A 16,443-nucleotide genomic window follows, 5' to 3' on the forward strand; every position below is an offset into this window, starting at 1 on the left:
ACCATGATAACAATCAACCTCTACAAGACTGGGACTGTCATGGTGCAAGGTAACATTAGGCTGTTTGAAACAGACTTTCAGACCATTAAGGAGAGACCATTACTGATCAGGCCCATGTTTGTTTAACTATACAGTTGTACCTGTGGGTATTTTGGTTTGGTCAGGGTGTGAGTTAGTTGGGGTGGGCATTCTACGTTTTTTCACTCTGTTTTGTTCTGTGTGTTGTATTTCTATGTGTTTGGCCTGGTATGGTTCCCAATCAGAGGCAGCTGTCAATCGTTGTCTCTGATTGATTAAACCCCTACAACTCATCCAGAACGCCGCAGCCCGTCTGGTGTTCAACCTTCCCAAGTTCTCTCACGTCACCCCGCTCCTCCGCTCCCTCCACTGGCTTCCAGTTGAAGCTCGCTTCCGCTACAAGACCATGGTGCTTGCCTACGGAGCTGTGAGGGGAACGGCACCTCAGTACCTCCAGGCTCTGATCAGGCCCTACACCCAAACAAGGGCACTGCGTTCATCCACCTCTGGCCTGCTCGCCTCCCTACCACTGAGGAAGTTCAGTTCCAGCTCAGCCCAGTCAAAACTGTTCGCTGCTCTGGCCCCCCAATGGTGGAACAAACTCCCTCACGACGCCAGGACAGCGGAGTCAATCACCACCTTCCGGAGACACCTGAAACCCCACCTTTTTAAGGAATACCTAGGATAGGATAAAGTAATCCCTCTCACCCCCCTTAAAAGATTTAGATGCACTACTGTTCCACTGGATGTCATAAGGTGAATGCACCAATTTGTAAGTCGCTCTGGATAAGAGCGTCTGCTAAATGACTTAAATGTAAATGTTAAATGTAATGATGAGAGACAAGGCAAAAAGGGCATTCTATGCCATCAAAAGGAACACAAAATTCAACACACCAATTAGGATCTGGCTAAAAATACTTGAATCAGACATAAAGCCCATTGCCCTTTATGGTTGTGAGGTCTGGGGTCCGCTCACCAACCAAGACTTCACAAAATTGGACAAACACCAAATTGAGACTCTGCACGCAGAATTCTGCAAAAATATCCTCCGTGTACAACGCAGAACACCAAATAATGCATGCAGAGCAGAATTAGGCAGATACCCACTAATTATCCAAATCCAGAAAAGAGCTGTTAAATTCTATAACCACCTAAAAGGAAGTGATTCCCAAACCTACCATAACAAAGCCATCACCTACAGAGAGATGAACCTGGAGAAGAGTCCCCTAAGCAAGCTGGTCCTGGGGCTCTGTTCACAAACACACCCTACAGAGCCCCAGGACAGCAGCACAATTAGACCCAACCAAATCATGAGAAAACAAAAAGATAATTACTTAACACATTGGAAAGAATTAACAAAAAAACAGAGCAAACTAGAATGCTATTTGGCCCTAAACAGAGAGTACACAGCGGCAGAATACCTGACCACTGTGACTGACCCAAAATTAAGGAAAGCTTTGACTATGTACAGACTCAGTGAGCATAGCCTTGCTATTGAGAAAGCCTGTCTTCTCTTGAGAGCCATGTCTGCCTACGGCGGCCTATGTGCACACTGCCCACAAAATGAGGTGGAAACTGAGATGCACTTCCTAACCTCCTGCCCAATGTATGACCAGATTAGAGACACATATTTCCCTCAGATTACACAGCTCCACAAAGAATTCGAAAACAAATCCAATTTTGATAAATTCCACAGTGTGCCATCACAGCAGCAAGATTTGTGACCTGTTGCCACGAGAAAAGGGCAACCAGTGAAGAACACCATTGTAAATACAACCCATATTTATGCTTATTTATTTTATCTTGTGTCCTTTAACCATTTGTACATTGTTAAAACACTGTATATATATATATATATATGATATTTGGATTGTCTTTATTGTTTTGAAACTTCTGTATGTGTAATGTTTACTGTTAATTTTTATTGTTTATTTCACTTTATATATTCACTTTATATATTATCTACCTCACTTGCTTTGGCAATGTTAACACGTTTCCCATGCCAATAAAGCCCCTTGAATTGAATTGACAGAGGATAGTAAGAGAGAGAGAGAGAGAGGATAGTAAGAGAGAGAGAGAGAGAGAGGATAGTAAGAGAGAGAGAGAGAGGATAGAGGAGAGTAGAGAGAGGATAGTAAGAGAGAGAGAGGATAGTAAGAGAGAGAGAGAGAGATAGTAAGAGAGAGAGAGAGAGGATAGTAAGAGAGAGAGAGAGAGAGAGAGAGAGAGAGGATAGTAAGAGAGAGAGAGAGAGAGAGAGGATAGTAAGAGAGAGAGGATAGTAAGAGAGAGAGAGAGAGAGATAGGAGAGAGAGAGAGAGGATAGTAAGAGAGAGAGAGAGAGATAGTAAGAGAGAGAGAGAGAGAGGATAGTAAGAGAGAGAGAGAGAGAGGATAGTAAGAGAGAGAGAGAGAGAGAGATAGTAAGAGAGAGAGAGAGAGGATAGTAAGAGAGAGAGAGAGATAGTAAGAGAGAGAGAGAGAGAGAGGATAGTAAGAGAGAGAGAGAGGATAGTAAGAGAGAGAGAGAGGATAGTAAGAGAGAGAGAGAGGATAGTAAGAGAGAGAGAGAGGATAGTAAGAGAGAGAGAGGATAGTAAGAGAGAGAGGATAGTAGAGAGAGTAAGAAGAGAGAGAGAATAGTAAGAGAGAGAGAGAGATAGTAAGAGAGAGAGAGGATAGTAAGAGAGAGAGAGAGGATAGTAAGAGAGAGAGAGAGGATAGTAAGAGAGAGAGAGAGGATAGTAAGAGAGAGAGAGAGGATAGTAAGAGAGAGAGAGAGGATAGTAAGAGAGAGAGAGAGGATAGTAAGAGAGAGAGAGAGAGACACAGGAAGACCAAGAAAATGAAAGAAAAACAGAAAGACTGAGCAATTGAAGACTGAATTATCATGATAACAATAAATTGAACGATAAATTCATCACATTAATGTGCACCAGTTAGTTTTTTTTTACGTCACCCTTAAAACTACTACTTGAATATTGTAGCTATCAATTGTCCAGTTAGCAATAGCCCATATTAACAGACTTCATATCAAACGTCACATTCCTTTAGGCCACTAATCATTATTATCGATATCAGAAAAATGTCAGTTCGGTCTGTATCGAAAATTTCAGTTTATCATCCCAGCTCTAGTGTATGAGAAGAGGGGGGGTTCTTATTCCTTCTGTTCCAATCAGCTCTATTTAAAACACAATGGACACCGCTCCAGCACCCCAGCCCCCTACTGCTGACCACAAATAGGACTCTGTGTGTGTGGAGGTTTGATGGGGTGTTGGAAGCTTAAAGAAAAGGGGAGCGCACATGCACACACACAAACACAAATATAAACCTACCCACACAGACACAGTATGGACCTCGGTCCCCACAGGGTCACTATAACCTCATGTAGACACAGATGATTTGTCACACTCTTTTCTGTTAACACTGATGGACAGATCTAGAGGGAGCATAGATCCACACCCACCCAACTACCTGGACATGCCATGCTATCTACCTATATACACTAGCCTGGACATGCCATGCTATCTAACTATACACTACACTAGCCTGGACATGCCATGCTATCTAACTATATACTACACTAGCCTGGACATGCCATGCTATCTAACTATACACTACACTAGCCTGGACATGCCATGCTATCTAACTATATACTACACTAGCCTGGACATGCCATGCTATCTAACTATATACTACACTAGCCATGCCATCAACTATACACATGCCATGCTATCTAACTATACACTACACTAGCCTGGACATGCCATGCTATCTAACTATACACTACACTAGCCTGGACATGCCATGCTATCTACCTATATACACTAGCCTGGACATGCCATCCAACTATACACTAGCCTGGACATGCCATGCTATCTAACTATATACTACACTAGCCTGGACATGCCATGCTATCTACCTATATACACTAGCCTGGACATGCCATCCAACTATACACTACACTAGCCTGGACATGCCATCCAACTATACACTACACTAGCCTGGACATGCCATGCTATCTAACTATATACTACACTAGCCTGGACATGCCATGCTATCTAACTATATACTACACTAGCCTGGACATGCCATGCTATCTACCTATATACACTACACTAGCCTGGACATGCCATGCTATCTACCTATATACACTAGCCTGGACATGCCATCCAACTATACACTACACTAGCCTGGACATGCCATCCAACTATACACTACACTAGCCTGGACATGCCATCCAACTATACACTACACTAGCCTGGACATGCCATCCAACTATACACTACACTAGCCTGGACATGCCATCCAACTATACACTACACTAGCCTGGACATGCCATCCAACTATACACTACACTAGCCTGGACATGCCATCCAACTACACTACACTAGCCTGGACATGCCATCCAACTATACACTAGCCTGGACATGCCATCCAACTATACACTAGCCTGGACATGCCATCCAACTATACACTAGCCTGGACATGCCATCCAACTATACACTAGCCTGGACATGCCATCCATCCAACTACATGCCATCCAACTATACACTAGCCTGGACATGCCATCCACTAGCCTGGACATGCCATCCAACTATACACTAGCCTGGATGCACCAACTATACACTAGCTGGACATGCCATCCAACTATACACTAGCCTGGACATGCCATCCAACTATACACTAGCCTGGACATGCCATCCAACTATACACTAGCCTGGACATGCCATCCAACTATACACTAGCCTGGACATGCCATCCAACTATACACTAGCCTCGACATGCCATCCAACTATACACTAGCCTCGACATGCCATCCAACTATACACTAGCCTCGACATGCCATCCAACTATACACTAGCCTCGACATGCCATCTAACTATACTCTGTCTGGACATGCTATCTAACTATACACTGTCCTGCCAGGCCATGCCACATAGCTAAAGTAACCACTGTGGACATATCATTCACACCAACATGCTAAAGTAGACTGTTGGTTTCTCTATACACCATTTTTTAGAAAGTCAATGACTATTAATGTGTTGATCAGAGCTTTCAAAGGGATTTTGAGGAGGGTTCTATGAAAAGTCATTCTGGCACTGGACAACGATGAAGAGAGGCTACGTTCTCCTAAAGCAGACCCTTGGATCTTTGTGTTAAAAAAGAAAGAAAGTCCGGTAACAGATGCTGAGACTGATAATTACATACTTTTTTTTGCCCACCTTCTGCTCCTCCAATTCCCTCGTGTCTTCATTAATCTCTTCAACGCGGTGCAGCCTCGTTAGGAGAGCCTTGTTCAGCAGTCCTTGAGATACAATCAAAGACTGTACTCATAACAGCGTATCAACACACTGAAAACAGTCCAGATTCCTGACCAGCCATGACAAAACAATGTCTGCACACCCAACCGCCCCAAATCCCCGTTGCCTTTATTATCAGGTAGAAACAACCCTTGGCATGGCACTATGACAGCTACCCACCTCACTCACACGGGCCATTTTCACATACAGTAAATCTAACTAATAAAACTTAATCACGGCTTCTTGAAGTCCTCATACGACCCTCTCTAATTGGAGAGGCCTGTCTGAGGCTAGAGCATGGAGCAAGAGGGGACATGTCCCAATTTGTCAACTTGCATTAACTCCCCAGGAGCATAGCAGAGTGAGTGAGTGTGTGTTTATTTGTGTCCAGGCTAAGTACTTGGGGACCTGCGTCCATTACTGATCAGGCCCATGTTTGTATAACTATAGGGCTGTACCTGTGGGGATTCCACAGTCAGCCAGAGACCATTACTGATCAAGCCCATGTTTGTATAACTATAGCGCTGTACCTGTGGGGATTCCCCAGTCAGCCAGAGACCATTACTGATCAGGCCCATGTTTGTATAACTATAGCGCTGTACCTGTGGGGATTCCCCAGTCAGCCAGAGACCATTACTGATCAGGCCCATGTTTGTATAACTATAGCGCTGTACCTGTGGGGATTCCCCAGTCAGCCAGAGACCATTACTGATCAGGCCCATGTTTGTATAACTATAGCTGTACCTGTACCTGTGGGCCCATTTTGTATAACCCTGTACCTGTGGGGATTCCCCAGTCAGCCAGAGACCATTACTGATCAGGCCCATGTTTGTATAACTATAGGGCTGTACCTGTGGGGATTCCACAGTCAGCCGGAGACCATTACTGATCAGGCCCATGTTTGTATAACTATAGGGCTGTACCTGTGGGGATTCCCCAGTCTACCGGAGACCACCACCTGTTTCCCCAGTCAGCCGGAGACCATTACTGATCAGGCCCAGGCCCATGTTTGTATAACTAGGGCTGTACCTGTGATTCCCCAGTCTACCGGAGACCATTACTGATCAGGCCCATGTTTGTATAACTATAGGGCTGTACCTGTGGGGATTCCACAGTCAGCCGGAGACCATTACTGATCAGGCCCATGTTTGTATAACTATAGGGCTGTACCTGTGGGGATTCCCCAGTCAGCCAGAGACCATTACTGATCAGGCCCATGTTTGTATAACTATAGGGCTGTACCTGTGGGGATTCCCCAGTCAGCCAGAGACCATTACTGATCAGGCCCATGTTTGTATAACTATAGGGCTGTCACCTGTTTGGGGATTCCCCAGTCTACTGATCAGGCCCATGTTTGTATAACTATAGGGCTGTACCTGTGGGGATTCCCCAGTCTAGGAGACCAGAGCTGTACCTGTGGGGATTCCCAGTCAGCCGGAGACATCAGGCCCATGTTTGTATAACTATAGCGCTGTACCTGTGGGGATTCCCCAGTCAGCCAGAGACCATTACTGATCAGGCCCATGTTTGTATAACTATAGCGCTGTACCTGTGGGGATTCCCCAGTCAGCCAGAGACCATTACTGATCAGGCCCATGTTTGTATAACTATAGCGCTGTACCTGTGGGGATTCCCCAGTCAGCCGGAGACCATTACTGATCAGGCCCATGTTTGTTTAACTATACAGTTGTACCTGTGGGGATTCCCCAGTCAGCCAGAGACCATTACTGATCAGGCCCATGTTTGTATAACTATAGCGCTGTACCTGTGGGGATTCCCCAGTCAGCCGGAGACCATAGATCTTCTGCACATTCTAGCTCTCCTTTTAACAGCTTGGTTTCTCTTGATTAGGTTCTCTCTGACCGTCTCTCGCTTTGTCCTTATGTCCCTGTCTTTCATTGTATTTTTACTGTCTACAATTGTCTTAGTCTTGCCCCTCTTTCTCTCACTCCCTCACTCCTGCGTCTCTGCTTCTTCCTCAGTCTTTCTCCCCATGTACTCTCCTCCGTCGATCTCCGGGGTGAGGATGGATGGAGAGGGGGAGGGAAGGAAGTAAAGACTGGGTAATGAGAGAAGAGGTGAACGTCAGGATCAAGATGGAGGGGAAAGACTAAATAAATCTAGATTTTCTGAAGACCACTGAAAAATGCCCCAATATCATCAGGCCGTCTACAGTTGAAGTCGAAGGTTTACATAAACTTAGGTTGGAGTCATTAAAACTTGTTTTACAACCACTCCACACATTTCTTGTTTACAAACTATAGTTTTGGCAAGTCGGTTAGGACATCTACTTTGTGAATGACACAAGTAATTTTACCTACTATTGTTATTAACAGAGATTATTTCACTTATAATTGACTGCATCACCATTCCAATGGGTCAGAAGTTTACATACACTAAGTTGACTGTGCCTTTAAACAGCTTGGAAAATTCCAAAAATTGATGTCATGGCTTTAGAAGCTTCTGATGGGCTAATTGACATCATTTGAGTCAATTGGAGGTGTACCTGTGAACGTATTTCAAGGCCTACCTTCAAACTCAGTGCCTCTTTGCTTGACATCATGTGAAAATAAAAAGAAATCAGCCAAGACCTACACAAGTCTGGTTCATCCTTGGGAGCAATTTCCAAACACCTGAAGGTACCACATTCATCTGTACAAACAATAGTATGCAAGTATAAACACCATGGGACCACGCAGCCATCATACCACTCAGAAAGGAGTTCTGTCTCCTAGAGATGAACGTACTTTGGTGCAAAAAGTGCAAATTCATCCCAGAACAACAGCAAAGGACCTTGTGAAGATGCTGGAGGAACCGGTACAAAAGTATCTATATCCACAGTAAAACGAGTCCTATATCGACATAACCTGAAAGGCCGCTCAGCAAGGAAGAAGCCACTGCTCCAAAACCGCCATAAAAAAGCCAGACTACGGTTTGCAACTGCACATGGGGACAAAGATCGTACTTTTTGGAGAAATGTCCTCTGGACTGATGAAACAAAAATAGAACTGTTTGGCCATAATGACCATCATTATGTTTGGAGGAAAAAGGGGGAGGCTTGCAAGCTGAAGAACACCATCCCAACCGTGAAGCACGTGGGTGGCAGCATCATGTTGTGGGGGTGCTTTGCTGCAGGAGGGACTGGTGCAATTCACAAAATAGATGGCATCATGAGGTAGGGGAAATGATGTGGATATATTGAAGCAACATCTAAAAAAATTAACTAATTGTTTAGGGAAATATACATTATTGATTACTGTATATAGAGAAAATGCTACAGTTTTCTTTTAAGACACATTTAACATTCATTATTTAATTTCCCATGGAGAACATTCCAGATAAATATTTTAAGCTCAACCAAAACAGACTAGAAAGTCTTCATAGATCCGCACAGCCCTAAAACAACAAAGACCAACCCACAAACAAATAAACCAAGGCGAACAAAACCACAGCGGTCGTTCTGCAAGGTCGGGACATTTTCCCATATTAATACATTTGAATAGCAAAACCAACCACAATGCAGGCTGTGACCCAGTTGAGCTGCCAAGGGCACAATCCAACCCCTATCGAAGTATTTTTGGAGTAACATTTGAACATATGTAGGAAGCTAAATCAGAAAGAGATGGCTGAATGAACAGCTGAATAGCTCATACAGTGTTAAACTACTAGATGTCCTACAGAGTTCCAGTACTGGACCCTGGATGCATTAATCCAAATTCTCAAGAGACTGTACTGTATGTTAAGTGGCTTTCACACTACACAATATCTGCCATGAATTTCATATTTGGTATATCTCATTCTTAGGAAGTCCAGGTCATTTCCAAATGAATATCTGGGCAAAATATGAGCAATGTGAATGAACACACAGAAAAAGGTGTGGACACCCCTTCAAAATAAGTAGATTTGGCTATTTCAGCGACGAGTTGTGCTGAGATGCAGGTCTGCACACCCCTGTTGTACTGCTCCTATGTCTGTTTGGGGTCCGCCTGTTAGCTTGTACCATTCTTGCCATACTGCTTCGACCCCTTTCATCAACCAGCTGTTTCCGCCCCCAGGACTGCCGCTGACTGGATGTTTTGTTTGTCGTGCCAGTCTCTGTAAACTCTAGACACTGTCCTGTGTCAAAAGTCCAGGAGGACAGCCTTTTCTGAGATACTGGACTCACCGTGCCTGTCACCGACGATCATGCCACGCTCAGTCTAACAGTAACTAGATGCCTGTCACCGACGATCATGCCACGCTCAGTCTAACAGTAACTAGATGCCTGTCACCGACGATCATGCCACGCTCAGTCTAACAGTAACTAGATGCCTGTCACCGACGATCATGCCACGCTCAGTCTAACAGTAACTAGATGCCTGTCACCGACGATCATGCCACGCTCAGTCTAACAGTAACTAGATGCCTGTCACCGACGATCATGCCACGCTCAGTCTAACAGTAACTAGATGCCTGTCACCGACGATCATGCCACGCTCAGTCTAACAGTAACTAGATGCCTGTCACCGACGATCATGCCACGCTCAAAGTTGCTTAGTTTTAACAATTCTAACGTTCAGGCCTCGATGCCTGTCTGCCTGCTTTATATAGCAAGCAACGGCCACATGACTCCCTGTCTGTAGGAGTGATCCATTTTCATGAACGGGGTGGTGCACCAAATAAATGGGCCGGTGAGCGTATACCATAATACATGTCATTTAGCAGAAGTTTTTATCCAAAGCAACTTAGCCATGCGTGAATACATTTACATCTATACGGTGCGTTCGGAAAGTATTCAGACCCTTCACTTTTTCCACATTTTGTTACGTTACAGCCTTATTCTAAAATGTATTAAATGGTTTTTCCTAAACCTTCACACAATACCCCATCATGACAAAGCGAAAATAGGTTCAGACATTTGTGCAAATTAATATAATTTTTAAAAACTGAAATACCTTATTTACATAAGTATTCAGACCCTTTGCTATAAGACTCCAAATTGAGCTCTGGTGCATCTGGTTTCCATTGATCATCCTTGAGATGATTGGAGTCCACCTGGGGTAAATTCAACTGATTGGACATGATTTGGTAAGGCACACAGCAGTCTAAATAAGGTCCCACAGTTGACAGTGCATGTTGGAGCAAAAACCAAGCCATGAGATTGAAGGAATTGTCTGTAGAGCTCTGAGACAGGATTGTGTCGAGGCACAGATCTGGGGAAGGGTACCAAAACATTTCAACAGCATTGAAGGTCCCCAAGAACACAGTGGCTTCCATCATTTTAAAATGGAAGAAGTTTATAATCACCAAGACTCATCCTAGAGCTGGCCGCCTGGCCAAAATGAGTAATTGGGGGAGAAGTATCTTGGTCAGGGAGGTGAACCCGATGGTCACTCTGACAGAGCTCCATAGTTCCTCTGTGGAAACGGGAGAACCTTCCAGAAGGACAACCATCTCTGCAGCACTCCGCCAATCAGGCCTGTACGGTAGAGTGGGAAGATGGAAGGCACTCTTAGGTAAAAAGGCATCCTACAGCCAGCTTGGAGTTTTCCAAAAGGCACCTAATGACTCTCAGACCATGAGAAACAAGATTCTCTGGTCTGATCAAACTGAGATTGACCTCTTTGGCCTGAATGCCAACAGTCACATCTGGAGGAAGCCTGGCACCATCCCTACGGTAAAGCATGAGGGTGGCAGCATCATGCTGTGGGGATGTTTTTCAGCTGCATGGACTGGGAGGCTACTCAGGATCGAAGGAAACATGAACGGAGCAAAGTACAGAGATATCCTTGATGAAAACTTGCTCTAGTGCGCTCAGTACCTCAGATTAGAGTTAAGGTTCACCTTCCAACAGGACAACGACCCTAAGCACACAGCCAAGACAACTCAGGAGTGGCTTTGGGGCAAGTCTGAATGTCGTCGAGTCGCCAAGCCAGAGCCCGGACTTGAACCTGATCTAACATCTCCGGAGAGGCTTGAAAATAGCTGTGCAGTGATGCTCCCCATCCAATCTGACAAGCTTGAGAGGATCTGCAGAGAAGAATGAGAGAAACTCCCCAAATACAGGTGTGCCAAGCTTGTAGCGTCATACCCAAGAAGACTAGGCTGTAATCGCTGCCCACGGTGCTTCAAAAAAGTACTGAGTAAAGGGTCTGAATACATATGTAAAAACGTCTAAAACTGTTTTTTGTTTTGTCATATGGTATTGTGTGTAGATTGATGAGGGGGGAAACAATTTGAATCCATTTTAGAATAGGCTGTAACGTAAAATGTGGGAAAAGGGGTCCGAATAGTTTCCGAATGCACTGTAGGTGGCCCAAGCAGGAATGCGAAACCTTTGGTGCTGCAAGTGCTTTGCTCTACCAACTGAGACACTATGGTTTAACAACTGGCAACACAGAAATGGTTCTACGCGAGCCGTTTCAGGGCTGGCCCAACCGTATACACAGTTGTAAAACTGTCAAGGGATTGACCCAGTTCTACCATTTCAAAGCCTTTCTTTGACAGTGCAGGATATTTAAGTCCACCGCATCAAAGGTGAGGAACCAAATCTTAAAACACTAACCCTCCCATGTCTAATACGCTGTAGAATGTTCTGTACTTGAGCAACGGAGCATTAGACACAAAACATTATTGATAAAGGTCTCATCTACAGCCCTGGAGCATCAACAGTAGGCCATGTGAATGTCACAGAAACAATCAAGTGGTGACTACGATTCCAGACTGTTTCTGCGGAGCAGGAAGAAGAGAGGGATGGATGGAGGTGACATTGGATGACAGGGAACGGAGGACGACCTCTGAAGGAGTGTTACCTCTCCCTCCCTTTCTTAGATTTGGCCAAATGCATTATAGCCGAACATCGTTTGTTAGACGGAGATTAAAAGGGACATGATTTGATTACTTCTGCCTGCTTGTTATGAATACTGCTCCGTCGCTGAAGGAAAGTCACCTTACTCTACAAAGAGACTATGTAGATCGAGACTGCTGAATATTAACTCTTTCAGGTGTGAGTATTGTCATGCAGAAAGACATGGCTGAAGGCAAAGCAGAATAAAAAAAATTTAGGCTAATTTCTTCAAGGTTTTGTTGCAGAGACCTGAAGGCAAGGGTCGTAGCAATACTAACGTCAGTGAAAGTGTGTGTGTGTGTGTGTGTGTGTGTGTTTACACAAGTCTGAGTGCCGAAGTGGTTTGGTATTTGTTCCTTTAGGCTTGGTTTCAAAACTGCCTGCCATGGTCAGTTTGGAGTTGAACAGGACTGCCAAACAAGAAACAAAGCTGCAATCATGGCTCTTAGCATGGAGACCAGTTACACAAAATACCATTTTAAATCAATAGACCTGACTGAAACAATACATGGTGAGTAGACTGAGCAGATTGAGCGCCGCCGTACTTTGCATCTCATTTCCCTACCCCTCAAATCACAGGACACAGTTCAGAACAACACATTCCCATTTCCACATCTGCTGTACCTTAATAACATAATTGATCGTATCTATTCTCTCTCGTAGTATAAGTACTGTTGCTGATGGTTCCTAAAAGACCAATCCTAAAGTAAATTGTGCAATGGGTTTTGAATGACACCATTACACGGTCGGATTGTTATAGCACTGTGGTTATATTAGTGTCTAGACCAGGTGTGTGATGTTCAGGCAGGCACCTCCCCTGCAGTGTGGCTGCTGGTTTCCTGTCTTCCCTGTCTGATCATTTCCCTGTAATATGGGTGTGTGTGAGAGAGATGAGCAGCTGGCGAAACACACTGAGGCAGGGCACCAGAAGAACTACTGGACGTGGGGAGGCCCCAGCAGTCAACCAAAACACCACTCCCTCAAGAAATCACTGTGTGTGTGTGTACATAGTTACCATAAAATCAGTCCCCTCCCAGACAAATCCCAGTGAAAATGTAGACAATAATAAGACACTCAGGAGGCACACGCTCCAAGGCCACAGGAAGTACTGTTTAAACAGAGCTCAAATCACAGGCTTGGCTGAGGGCTGCTACAGCCATAGGGAACATACTGAGAGGTAAGGGAACTAATGGAGACAAAAGGTTACTCCGTGATAATCTGCGACAGCGAGCCACTGACAAATGTCTGCTTTAAAGTTTCCTCAAGGTTTTCTGCGTTTACCGGAGCATTTGTCTAACCGGGTAACGAGAAAGACTAATAGCGGAAAAGGGTTTACTAAACTGAGAACAAAATGTTTCTGACACGGTGACAACTGTTGCCTTAGAATAGAGGGAGTCCAAAGGGTGCTGATGAAAAGGGTCTGAACAGCCGGTGTGTTTCCCCAATGTTTCCCCGACGTTTCCCCAACGTTTCCTCAATGTTTCCTCAATGTTTCCTCAATGTTTCCTCAATGTTTCCTCAATGTTTGGCTTTTGTGTGAAAAGGTTTAATAATGGGGTAAGGACAGAAATAAAAAGACGGGAATAAAACGGATATGGTTGTTGTGACAATGGTTGCTGTGACAATGGTGGTTGCTTTGCCACAAGGGCCACGAGGAGAGGTTAGTGGAGGAGTAAACAGCTCACACACACACACAACGACACTCCTTCCTCGTACGCACCCACCCCCCACCTTCAATCCTACCCCTCCACTTCCTCCCCCCCTTCACCCACCCGGCCAGCCTGGGAAGAAATAGTCCCTGATCCGATTCCACAACGTAATCGAAAAACTGGGCTTTGTGGGAGCTAGTGCTCCTAGCTGGCAAAGTGGCAACTTGGACTTGGTGGAATCAAAGGGGGATCAAGAGGAGAGTTTACATAACCAAGGTCAGCATGGGAGGAAGAAATAAAATAATCCTTGGCTGGGCCAAAAAAGGCGAAGAGGAGAAAGGAAAGCTAACCAAAGGAAAATATGAAAACAAACGGATAAAAGCTACTGTAGGAGGGCCCTTTGGTCCTCAAAGCGGCCAAATCCTCTGGTTTGGGGAGGTAATTGGGACCAGACGTCGACACTTGGAATAGCTGCTGAATGCGTTGGGATGCGGTCGATGGAAGTGGACTTGTCACCAGAGGGTGGAAAACTCCAATCCCAAGCCCTGAGCTATTTGCATAATTAAGATGAGTTAGAGGAAATGTCTAGAAAGTCAAAACGATTATTCCTGTTGCCACAATGGGCACTGCCCTCTTTAAAATAAGACTATCTACCTAGATAAATGTCCAAAATCGTCTTCAGGATGATCTGGGCAGGATGTCTGCTCACTCCTTTCTACGTGTGACAGCGAACTTACATAGATCGTTTTTAAGACCAAATGGAGAAACGGTGGATGGCTATGTCGTGGAGGCCATGTTTTATTGTGTGAGCATACCGTTCTATTCCCAGTGTTCCTTCCTGTCAGTCATGCACCAATATCAGAAACAGACGAAGACTTAGGGTTCTTACCGGTAGAAATACAAGTCCTACTGTTCCTTCGCTGACATTGCAAACATCCCAGAATTCCACTTTCTGTTCCATGTACACCAGTCCAAACCTGAAGAAGGAGAAGAGAGGAGATTAAAATCAACAAAAGACAATGATGCTGAAAACATGGAAAGAAAATATTTTACAGGTCTGCACTACCAGTGGATAAGCATGTAAGAAAACAGAAGTAAAAATAAATGCATTTAGTTAAGTGAAAGTACTTGATACTAGGCTACAGAATATCCTATTATAAATACATGATCATATTGCTAAAAGACTCAGAAGAGCAATCACTTGAAGGCTGCTACTATGCAATTATATGCTAATGATCTTTCTCCGACTGGCCGGAGCTGAATTTATGGAATTGTTTAGCTTGAGTCATACAATCGCCATCATTATTCATGCTGCCCAGGTGAGGCCTACAGGATTAGGTCAAGGCAGCCTTTGTCAGAGGTGCTACTAAGATCATTTTGACGATTTTCCAAAGACAAGAGATTTCTTAAATTATCTTGGATTAATTCTGACCATTTTGAGGAAGTGTATACTGGCTACGGCATCTAAACATTGACAAACAGTACTATTGACGCTTTTTTTCTCATTTTTCAAGTGAAGGTCTTTTAAGAGTGCCAGCCGAACTGAAGCATGCATGCTGATGCCTTAACGGGGCCCATTGAAGTGCTTTTAAAAGAGACTCCCACACGACATGGTCTGATAATTACTGGACATAGAGTTATAAGCGGGTCAATTACCAGTTAGGAACAAGTGTAGACATTAAATAAATCATGCAGAGAAAACAGATTAGTCCAGAGTAAATGTCAGTAATTAAACTGATTTCGCAACGCCAAACAAAAATGGATCAAAGACCGACCAGACGAAACAACTTCAAAGGTGGTTTACCAGACCCAGCTTAAATGGGATATTCAACAGGAAAAGTACCTATGTCTAAGTACAGTAACGTACACACAAATATATGTTTTGAGCAAAATAGGTATTTATTTTTTTAGACACAAGTACAAACTTCATGGAGTAGGACATTCAAGGAGGCCTGATGGTGCCCACTGATGTCATCGGCCTCCCCCCAATAGAGAACAAGGAGGAACCCCCCCGCCACACACACACACCACGTCAGAGTACACCTGGACCACCTATTGAGATGTGCCTTTTGTTAAGTAAAATCAGGTGATATGAGCTGAAAAGGTGACTGGAGTAGGAAGTTAAGCTTATTCCCAGACTAAAAATCACATTGTGCACCTTGACAATGCATCTTAGGTGATTGTAAGAAATGTTATTCACTTCTGCAAAGGAGTTTTAAAAAAGACAGCCATTGTCAAGGAATACTGCCTGTCAACAGTGCCAACATTTGGTCAAACCTGGAGAATCTCCATAAATCCCTACAGGCAGTAAAAAGGCAGTGGTAAGTAAACAATATGTTTCTGCCCGGGGTCTGCACTGTAGTAGCATCTGCTGTCTTAGCATTTTGTCATCGCCATGGCGACATTTAAAACCCTGAGGCCTTTCGCCAGCTGAGCCCTGGCTCATTCGTGAAACTTCCTATTTCTGGATCTGTCGGGTCATGCCGCGCAACGTTTCCCTCAGGTGAGGCAAGCACAGACCCAAGGGAAAACCTAAGATGCTAGGTCAGTGATAAACCAACCCATTCACCTAGACATTGACTGCTAGAGCCTGAGTTGACGTCTGAATGAAGACAAATGGATCTACAGTATATTAGATATTGTTTGG

At 44.4% G+C, this 16,443-nt stretch overlaps 1 protein-coding gene across 2 annotated transcripts in view; it reads right to left on the reverse strand.

The window, feature by feature from the left end:
* The window catches only part of LOC115143837 (plexin-B1-like), a 170,072-nt gene that overhangs the window by 118,267 nt on the left and 35,362 nt on the right, over positions 1-16,443 (reverse strand). For both annotated transcript variants that reach the window (XR_010459700.1, XM_065003961.1), the window contains exon 2: positions 14,686-14,773. The gene's annotated coding sequence lies outside the window, so the exon portion shown is untranslated. The remainder of the gene's footprint in view (positions 1-14,685; positions 14,774-16,443) is intronic.

Source organism: Oncorhynchus nerka, linkage group LG2 (assembly GCF_034236695.1).
Source record: "Oncorhynchus nerka isolate Pitt River linkage group LG2, Oner_Uvic_2.0, whole genome shotgun sequence".
Classification (NCBI taxonomy): domain Eukaryota; kingdom Metazoa; phylum Chordata; class Actinopteri; order Salmoniformes; family Salmonidae; genus Oncorhynchus; species Oncorhynchus nerka.